The following is a 10,821-nucleotide window of genomic DNA, read 5'->3' as shown; positions in this document are numbered from 1 at the left end:
GAGTAGTACTCAGGAACAGGTGGCACCAGTGTCCTATATGCGGTCTCCTTTACATGAGAACCACACCTTCCTAAAATTTTTCCAGTAAACTGAAGTCGACCATTCGCCTTTCCTACCACAGTTCTCACATGCTCGTTGCATTTCATATCGCTTTGCAGCATTACGCCCAGATATTTAAACGGCTTGACTGTGTCAAACGGGACAATATTAATACTGTATCCGAACATTACAGGTTTGATCTTCCTACTCATCTGCATTAACCTACATACTCCCACATTTAGAGCTAGCTGCCATTCATCACAGGAACTACAAATTTTGTCTAAGTCATCTTGTATCTTCCTACAGTCACTCAACTTCGAAACCTTATCGTACATTACAGCAAAAAATCGCAGATTGCTACCCACAATGTCTGCCAAATCATTTATGTACATAGAGAACAGCAGCAGTCCTATCACTTCCCTGGGTCACTCCTGACGATCCCCTTGTCTTTGCAAACACTTGCCGTCGAGTTACTTCTCCATCTCATAGTCTGCCTGTACTGGCTTAGGATGGGGAGAATAGACGAGGTTCGGCAGACCACTGGTGCACCGATTGAGACACCACGCCAACTCACAGCATGGCAAGTGGATACCTGGCAGAGCGAGTGGGCCAACAGCGATAAGGGCCGCCGTGTATACAACTTCTTCCCTGACATCCGGGAAAGACTAAAACTAAAACATATTGATCCCAGCCGCAGTATGGTACATTTCATCACAGGACATGGCCCTTATCCCACGCACCTGTACAGCGTGAGTCTGCAACTGACTAATAGATGCACATGCGGGGAAGAAGGTTCCCCTGAACATACTGTCTTCAGCTGCGGACAACGCACGAACATAAGACACATAGTACACATAAATCGCCTGAACACACAGAACGAACTACATGCCATAATACGCGACCCGGGAAGGTGGACTGAACTCAACAAACTAACGGACGAAATCTCGAAGATCCAACAAATAGAATACTTGCGCAACAGACCCTACCGAAGGCAATTCGGTCCAAACAGACGTCACGATGCCCAGGGGGACACAGATATGATTAGCACCACGAGTGATGAAGAAGAAACAGATACAGACCAGGGCACCAACACAGATATTGAAGCGTCCAGCGCGGACGACCCATAGTGTCAACCAAGTCAAATTCAAAGAACGGAGTGGAACAACCGACAAGAGGTGCACAAGTAACACACAATCCTAAAAACAGATTGCACCTTATATGTAAATAGTTATCAGCATCTCCATGTCTAATAAGAGCTTAAAGCTAGGTACCTCTTCAAGGGACCTACGCCTTCCGTTAAGAGGCAGCGCCCAGTCTGGATGGAAGGATCTTAATTGTGGTCCCTCTCTTTTGAGCCCAACCCGACGGATACCTATGGTAGATCGGGGAAAACCACCGTTCAGGCTGTGTTGCTGGCGGGGCCGGAAGGTGCTAACTGCCACACCACGTATCATTGTAAGTCTCACTGGCTCAGCGTGAACTGTTTGTACAACCAACCTACACAGCCTATACCTCTACCTCCACTACACTAATAACTTCTGATCTGAAGCTTAAAGTTAGGCACCTCTGCAAGGGACCTACGCCCCCTGGTAAGAGGCGGCGCACGTCCTGGATGGAAGGATCTTAATTGTGGTTCCTCTCTTTTGAGCCCAACCCGACAGATACCTATGGTGGATCGGGGAAAACCACCGTTCAGGTCGTGTTGTCGGCGGGGCCGGGAGGTGCTTGCGCCTGATGTACTCTACTAGGAGCCTTGCAGGCTTAACACAAATCGTTAGCGTCATTACCTTATTACTATTATCACAAGTACTCTTTCATTAGCAACTTCGAGCCAAGCACAAAATCAGTTACCTCTCTATTGTATATCGTAAATAGTTTAGCAGGCTGGACATGGAGGTCTTAGTCTTAGTTTCTAGCTTTAACGTACCCCAATCTCTTCTAGTTAAGTTAGTTTTTAGGATGGTAAATGTTAAAGGCATGGTGAGCGACGGCCAGCGTCTTGAGGGTCATTCCAAGACCCGGGCCGCCGCCCACAACCAGGTGACGGGCAATATTATACCTATCCCTTTTCTATTCAGTTCTCTTCCTTCCTTCTTTCTAAATATTTAATTTCGTTTTGTTTATTAATATCTTACTTGATTTTGTATTAGTTGTAAGTTTTTCTAATGCTGCACACACACACACACACACACACACACACACACACACACACACACAAGATATCAAATGGATGTAAACAAATAGAGCCCGCCTCCACGTGGCGGGACACGGGCAACGGTCTGAGTGGGGACGGGAGCCGGTGTGGTGTTACTTTCAGTCACTCCTGACCCCGGACCCAGTCACAGCGGCTAAGTGGCAACATACGACCCACCATAAGAAATTAGACGGTGGGTCATAAAATAAAAGCATCTAGTGAAAAAAAAGTCTGCCTGCTTAGGTGGGTCTTCTGCTGCTGCTGTGTCTTTCCACATCACGGCTACTGTTCCCTCCCGCCCACTGGCGGCCGGGCGTCCCCACAACTGGGGCAGGGGGACAGGCACCGGTTGCTGACAGCTGGCGTCGTTGTGGAGGAGGGGAGGAGGAGACTAGTGTTTAACGACCCGTCGACAACGAGGTCATTAGAGACGGAGCGCAAGCTCGGGGGAGGGAAGGATGGGGAAGGAAATCGGCCGTGCCCTTTCAAAGGAACCATCACGGCATTTGCCTGAAGCGATTTAGGGAAATCACGGAAAACCTAAATCAGGATGGCCGGAGACGGGATTGAACCGTCGTCCTCCCGAATGCGAGTCCAGTGTGCTAACCACTGCGCCATCTCGCTCGGTGGCGTCGTTGTCTTCTCCTGCCTCCCATGTAAGTGGGTCCGTGTTCGATTCCTGGCCTAAATGGAGATTTTCTCTCCTCGTGGACTGGGTGTTGTATTGTCCTCATCATTTCATCCTCATCACCGGCGTGCATGTAGTCCAATGTGGCGTCGAATGAAATAGGACTTGCACTTGGTGGCCAAACTTCCCTGAATGGGGTCTCCTGGCCAACGATAGCATACACTCATTTCCGTATCATCTCATACTTTGAATACTGTAGACTGTTCCTCAGGGGCAGTCCCAGTGGCTTGGGTCATTGCCTTAGGAGTGAATATCTGCCTGGCGGCTTCCTTCTTCTATGACTATGCTGGGACAGTGGCAGGGGCACATACCACTCTGCCTGCTAGAAAGTCGCTAGCAAACTCTGGACTCAGTCCTTCTGTGTGGCTAACAACGCAGTCCTCTCTGTACCATGACGACTCGGAAGGCCATAGTCGTCCCTCAGACGTTAGTGCGCATTGTAGCGAGCATGTGGACGGTCTTCTGCTGCTGCTGCTGTGTCTTTCCAGATCCTGGCTGCTGTTCCCGCCCCCCTACTGGCGGCTGGTCCTCCCCACAATTGGTGGGATATCTCAGCCACTCAGGGGAAAGGGGGTTTGCAGCGGTTGCTGACGACTGGCGTCGTCGTCTTCTCCTGTCTCCCATATAAGTTGGCCTGTGTTCGATTCCTGGCCGAATTGGAAATTTTCTCAGCTTATGGACTGGGTGTTGTCCTCATCATTTCATTCTCATCAGCGGCGCGCATGTCGTCCAGTGTGGGATCGAATGAAATGATACTTGCACTTGGTGGCTAAACTTCCCTGAATGGGGCCTCCTGGCCAACGATAGCATACGCTCATTTCCATTTCATCTCTGTCTTTGAATACTGCTGACTCTTCGTCAGGGGCAGTCCTAGTGGCTTGGGGCATTGTCTGAGGAGTGGATGTCTAACTGCAGTCGACCTTCTCCTGCGACTCCGCTAGGGCAGTGGCAGGGGCACGTACCCCTCTGCCCACTCGAAAGTCGCTAGCAAACTCTGGACGCAGTCCTTGTGTGGAGCCAGGGTAGCTAAGAACACAGTCCTCTCTGTGCCACGATGGCTTCGATAACTGTAGTCGTTCCTCAGACGTTACTACGCATTGAGGCGAGCATGTGGACGGTCTTCCGCAGCTGCTGTGAATTTCCAGAGCCTGGCTGCAGTTCCCGCCCTCCCACTGGCGGCCGGTCCTCCCCACAACTGGTGGGACATTCCAGCCACTCGGGGGAAGGGGGGGCCGGCAGCGGTTGCTGACGGTTGGCGCCGTCTTCTTCTCCTGCCTCCCATGTAAGTGGGTCCGTGTTCGATTCCTGGCCGAAATGGAGATTTTCTCTGCTCGTAGATTGCGTGTTGTGTTGTCCTCATCATTTCATCCTCATCACCGGCGCGCCAGTTGCCCAGTGTGGTGTCAAATGAAATAAGACTTGCACTTGGTGGCCGAACGTCCCTGAATGGGGCCTCCCGGCCAACGATATCATACACTCATTTCCATTTCATCTCATAGTTTAAAACTGTAGACTGTTCGGCAGGGGCAGTCCCAGTGGCTTGGGGCATTGCCTTAGGAGTGGATGTCTGCCTGGCGGCTACCTTCTCCTATGACTACGCTGGGGCAGTGGCAGGGCCACGTACCCCTCTGCCTGCTAGCAAACTCTCGACGCAGTCTTTCTGTGTGGCTAAGAACGCAGTCCTCTCTGTACCATGACGGCTTGGATGGCCGTAGTCGTTCCTCAGACGTTAAAACGCATTGTGGCGAGCATGTGGACGGTCTTCTGCTGCTGCTGTGTCTTTCCAGATCACGGCTGCTGTTCCCGCCTCCCTACTGGCGCCGGATCCTCCTCACAATTGGTGGGATATCACAGCCACTCAGGGGAAAGGGGGGGGAGGGGTTGCAGCGGTTGCTGACGACCGGCGCCGTCGTCTTCTCCTGCATCTGCGTGCGCTGTCTGGGGCCGCATTTCGCCATCGGCTTGGCTGCCGCTAGAGATGGCCGGGCAGCGACGATAGTTGGCGACACTGTGCATGGCACAGCGAGCACCCGCGTCCTCCATGTGTCGCCCGCTGGCGGGGCTGTCATGGTCGCCTGAGCCTCTGACGCATCTCGGTACTTTGCCACTCGGCCCTCTCCCCGGCAGCTGAAGCAATGTGGTTTAGGGTCCACGACCGGAGGGAAAGGTTCCACCTTGATAGGGAAGACTTGGTCGTCTTCCCACATTGATTTATCGGCAGCTTTGTCTTCTTTGCTGGTGCCTCGACATTTAGGCGACCACAGGCTCTTTGAGTGCCCTGTGGTGGGCCATGCTTGCTGATCGCACCTGGGCAGTAGTGTCAGAGTCAGCAGACTCGCCACTCAAATCGTGCTTGCAGCAGCCGACTATATCATCGTACAGCACTGTCCGTGCTGTATCTCTGAGGTGGATGTGCAGAGGCAAGACAGGTGCGCGATATTCTTCTTCTTAAAAAGGAAAGTCAGTTATTCAATTTTTCTTTTGAAAGTAATCTTCTACTAAATTGTAAGTGCTCTAATTTGTTGGAAATGGTTCTCTTTTATTTTACAGTTAATACAATGACTGCACATCCATAAAATTTTTCATCGTCGATTTAAGACAGTAGAGGACGGCAGTTCCGCAGTGATTCGTCTGCTGCCCTCTTTATCAATCTTCATTATTATCCGAGAACTAATATTTCTTTTTTAGAGCATTTAAAACTATTTAAAGTATTGCAGGCCTGTTAAGAAATGTAAATGTATGTTATCACTTGAAATATTTTCATATAGTACTCTTGGACTCTGCAACACACGTAGATCAGCTGATATTATCACACACAATCCTTGGGAACTTCCAACACTCACAGATCAGCCGGAAGAGTGTAACATCACATGAATTTCTAACAAACATTCCATCCTTTCTATCACTGTCTCTCGGGATTTGGTGGTCAAGTAAAAAGTCCATCCAGCAATTTACGATGAATCAAAACTTTCTTGTATTCCGATTTGGAATTTATTCAGAAAACTCTTTCTGTTGCATTATTAAATTCCTGTGGAAGTATTCTTTTATATTTGTAAGCTAAACGAATGGAAAAGCTTAATTACTTCGTGCTGTGTCTTCCATGTTCTTCTTATCGACTTCTTTTCTTCATACCTTCATTCTTCTACCTGTTCAGTAGTCTGGTTTTCTTCATTTGTTCTTATGAAGCAGTCTGTTGTGCCATTCGTTGTGATACAATAATAGTTGTTTTTGGTAAAATATATGACTTTTATGAAATCAAACACATTCGTGAGGATCCATATCGCTTTTAGAAACATGAGATCCACATCACATTCAGCTTACAGAACTTGCACATTTTGAGACGATACTGCAGAAATTTTTTTTCTGTTCAGCACAGATAACTTATCGAATTGAAATACATTATCTTTTGATGCGTTTTAAGTCATATTTCTGTGTTTCCAATTCTGGCACTTGATAAAAACATGCCTCTTATCCCTTTCGGCAAAACCATCCTTAAAAAAGAATTGTTACTGAAAACGATCAGATTTTGGACAAAAGAATGGAAATTTTGTGAAGATGGTGGCCAAAGAGACATGTCGCCGTAGGAATCTGGACAGGCTAGCGAAAGATTAGTTGACACAAGCGCACTATAAATAAACATATTTTACTCAAGTGGCTACTGAAGAACTGATACACTGTTAACAGTTTGTGGCAGCCGTGGCTACGAAAAGTAGGGACTCTTGACAGCAAGTTTCCTTCTTCTATTATCAGCCACGTTCTGAGCAACGGCGCCACGTATCATGAGGTCACTATAATACTTGTCACAGCCACATTTAATCTTACGTAAACTCTTGTAAGTCTGTCACACACCACCCTCGCTGCTCCTTTAGTCTGACATATTTAAACCTGGCATCCACCAAAAGGAATTTCTTGTCATAATATCCATTCCAAGCGTGGAGTAATTCTTCATAGATCACAAGTTCTGGCCCCGAAATGGGCAACAATGTGCAATACATCCTATTAACTGACACAATAGCCGTTGTTAAAAAAGAGACTGTTTAACGGTACTTGGCTGTGTTAGATCGAGCGTTAATGCCAAAGGCGCTTGCAATTGTGGCGCCGCTAACTACGAGACAGGCTAGCTTGGGGCTTGGGGCGATGCGGTAGCCACGGCAAAGCAAAAAATGCTAAAGCTAAATCAATATGTGGCAGCACAAACAAGTAAAATAAGAGCAAATGGCATGCACGGATCTGAATCAGATATAACGAGAACCAGAAATGGTAAAAGCGCAACAAAAAATATCCAGAAGGCGATAAGAAATATAGGCACGAATGGAAGCAGAGTGATGCGTGCGGCTATGTACATCGAATGTTTGCCCGTAGAGTTAGCTATCAACATCTCGATGTAATGTTCGTCACCATCCAGTAACACGGAACTAAAGTAGAACTAGATGACTAATGCCAAGCTGGCCGCCGCTTGTAACACCGTCCTGGTAGTGTTCATTAGTCGGCGGTCTGGATGTTCTTCATTGGTCAGGTCATCGTATTGGTGACAATATTCAAAGCGCCGCTCGCAGTGCCCGAAGGAATTTTCATCGAGATGCCATCTCTGGCAGTATCGATAAGCTGCGACACTACACTCCTCCCCTCTAACATCCTCTACATTGTCGTGTAGTGACGACAACTGCAACAACAGCGGGGCGGGAGGCAGGAAGAAACGAGGAGGCAGGAGCCGAAGCTGTGCTGGTGCCGACCTCCTGTCCGCGCCCAGGCGTTTGCTCTGACGCCGTCCTCGAACGCCAGCCGAGAAACGAGACGCAATGTGCTTCTCTGCATCCAGCAATAGTATGAGGTCTTCTGGTGGTCGAACCGACAAGGTGTCTTGAATTGGTGCGTCGCCGCCCTGGCCGGCCGTGAAGTGAAGAGGACCAACGCCTGTGGACGTCTGCTGTCCGCTAGGCGCCGGATGAGCTGTAGGGTTCCGGACCATAAGTTCATGGCCAGGTGCTGGCGACGCAGGACCCCAGGTAGCCAGAGGAGATACAGGGTGCATCACCCGGTCAGGCAGTGAATCTGTGAACAACGAGTCAGTAGCAGGATAACGCAATTTACAGGTGCGAATTTTATTCAGGTGCCTTCGCTGCAATGCGCCTGGACCCTCTACCAAATATATGCAATTACCAAGCAACCTAACAACGAAGCCGCATTCCCAGCACTTCTGATCGCTACTTGACCTCAAGAAAAAACTAAGTTATTAGTTTGATTCGTAGCATGAGGGAGTTGAGTAGGCACCGGTCACCGCTGTGGTTCCAAATGGTTCAAATAACTCTGAACACTATGGGATTTAACTTCTGAGGTCATCAGTCCCCTAGTACTTAGAACTACTTAAACCTAACTAGCCTAAGGACGTCACACACATCCATGCCCGAGGCAGGATTCGAACCTGCGACCTTAGCGGTCTCGCGATTGCAGACTGTAGTGTCTAGAACCGCTCGGCCACAACGGCCGTCCACCGCGGTGGGTGCAGCAACTGGAGCAAGGTGCGGTGGCGCCGTCCATGAAGCAACTCCACCAGTGATGCGCCGTTGCGGCGCGGGGAATGGCAGGACAACAAGAAGAGCAACAAACCTTCATACCGCGTCTGGTGGGTGCGTAGTTCATCCATTAGCTGCTTATAAGCGCACTGGCAGGTATCTTCATCGATGCACCAGCTCCGGCAATATCACTTAGCTGACACACTACAGATAATGTGGCATACTGTATCTTACACGTATCGAAGCCATTGCTTCCTTCTTACGTTGAGGGATACTGATCACCAACTGTTTCTTAAGAAATTGTATACCTACCGTAGCAAGAAACTCGAACCTTTTCTCTTTGTAGAAGATGAAACAACATCACAAGAAGCTCTTTCACTTTATGGCATTACGATGTACCTTCGGTATTAGAACTTGTTTCTCAAGACCTAAGTCATGCTAGAGGCCGCCTACGACCTCTTCGACAATTTTTGTGGTCTCACGATAGAGAAGATAGATGAAATCTTTATTTCGTCTTATTCTTTGCACTCTGGGAAAAGTTATTCACGGATGTTTTGCGAAGCATGTAGGAACTTTGACGAGAAATAGCAACAGGATATAAATTTGCTCAAGTATAGCCTGTGAAACGTGGAGATTATTAGAAATTGTTTTCGAATATTTTTGATCAATTTCGAGATGAATAGAAGCTGAAAGAAGTAAAAAATTATCATTGTCTTCTCAGTTGTCCATCCTTCTCATACGTTTCCATTGTTTTGCAGATTCTCTAAAAATTATAGATGCTATATTAATATTTCCCGGTGGTTTAAAATGATGACACAAGTTGGTAAACGTAGGATCCAATATGATTTTGCTTTGCTAAAAGGTATGTCATTTCTGTCGTATAAATACTTGACAAATAAATACTGCGATCGTTTTCTTTAGCCCTTGGATGCTCTGTGGTTAATTCCGTTTTTCCTTAGTGAAATTATAGTTCTTTTTCCACTGTAGAGTATCATCAGTTACATATCTTTTGATGACAGAAGCTTTGTACCATCAGTCATGCAAAAAATTAATATAATGATAATGCGTGTACATTGTCATCCATTTTTTCACTTCATCAGTAAATGAAATTCGTGTCATTATTGCTTGTTAGCAGTTTTTCGGACGTATGGTATACTGTGCCCTTTGATATCTGTTTAGATGAAGCCATGTACATTGTTATCTCTTAGCTTGAAGTTTCTCTCTTCATTGGCAACTCTTTCGCTGATGTTCATTTTCATTGGCAACTCTTTCGCTGGTGTCTCAGATTATGCTTAAAACAGTCGTTTGGTACTTTCGGTAGCTACTGCTGAAAGAAAATGCGTCATGTTATCTACGTGTACCAAGTATGACAGTCTGCTGGAATATGTGCTACTACAGTAAATTGACTTAAACGAAAAAACTCTTTTCGGTCTCTGTCATACTACCATTTTTTCTTTGCCTGTCGATTTACCTCATGCTCGCATTTTATCAATCATGTTATTCTGCAGGCTTCCAATCTAGTACGGAATTTCATTAGTATTTGATATCTATTTCCAATCGTCGACATTGTTGCACCGTTATTCAATAACATGAGTGACTACGTTAGCATTTTGAAGGTTTTGTTTCGTTCGAAGGCCCATGCTCACGTCTGAGTTCAGTCACCTCTGTAATATCAATTTCTATTCGCAGACAGATGTACCTTTGCAACATCATTAAAATATTTTTAATCATTAAGCCGAATATTAAAATGTTTGAACTTTTTCTGTTAATATGTAATTGTTTTTATTAACGACTTTCAAAGAATGTGGTTTCTATGAAACAGAGATGTGGCAGCTGAATGGAAAGCGTCCATTGTCGCTTTGGATCACACGATAGATCCTCTTAAAATACGTGTCTTTGGCTCAAGTACCTTAACTATCTACAGTTATGCCTCTATCGCATATGAAGTGTCCATCTAGTGCTTTTCATTTATTATAATGTTGTTCTACCAAGAACCGACGGAAAATTCAGTTAAAATGAAGTTTCTATTGTTGTAATTCTCATGTTATCCTCTTCTTCCATTGTACATACGAGTAATTTCTCTTCACATATTATTTTGCAATCTTCAGTTAATTTAAATCTCCGAGGATGAGTGTCGGCGCCTCCCATTTTCACAGCTACTGATGTTTCATCGTCTTGTATCAGATTTCCACCTTCTTTAGCTTGCGTACTTAAATGTTATCTTTCTTAATGAAAGCATGAGACCCGCTCGAGGGGAAATGCGTGAATTGTATTGTAAACACTCTGACAAATACTCCTGTGCCTTCTCAAAGATGATAAAATAGTTAATCGTTTCAAGATTCAGTACAATTCAGCAAAATCGCATTCATTCTGTAATTTTGTTGTTA

This window comes from Schistocerca cancellata, chromosome 4 (assembly GCF_023864275.1).
Source record: "Schistocerca cancellata isolate TAMUIC-IGC-003103 chromosome 4, iqSchCanc2.1, whole genome shotgun sequence".
Lineage (NCBI taxonomy): Eukaryota > Metazoa > Arthropoda > Insecta > Orthoptera > Acrididae > Schistocerca > Schistocerca cancellata.
This window is presented reverse-complemented; position numbering follows the sequence as displayed.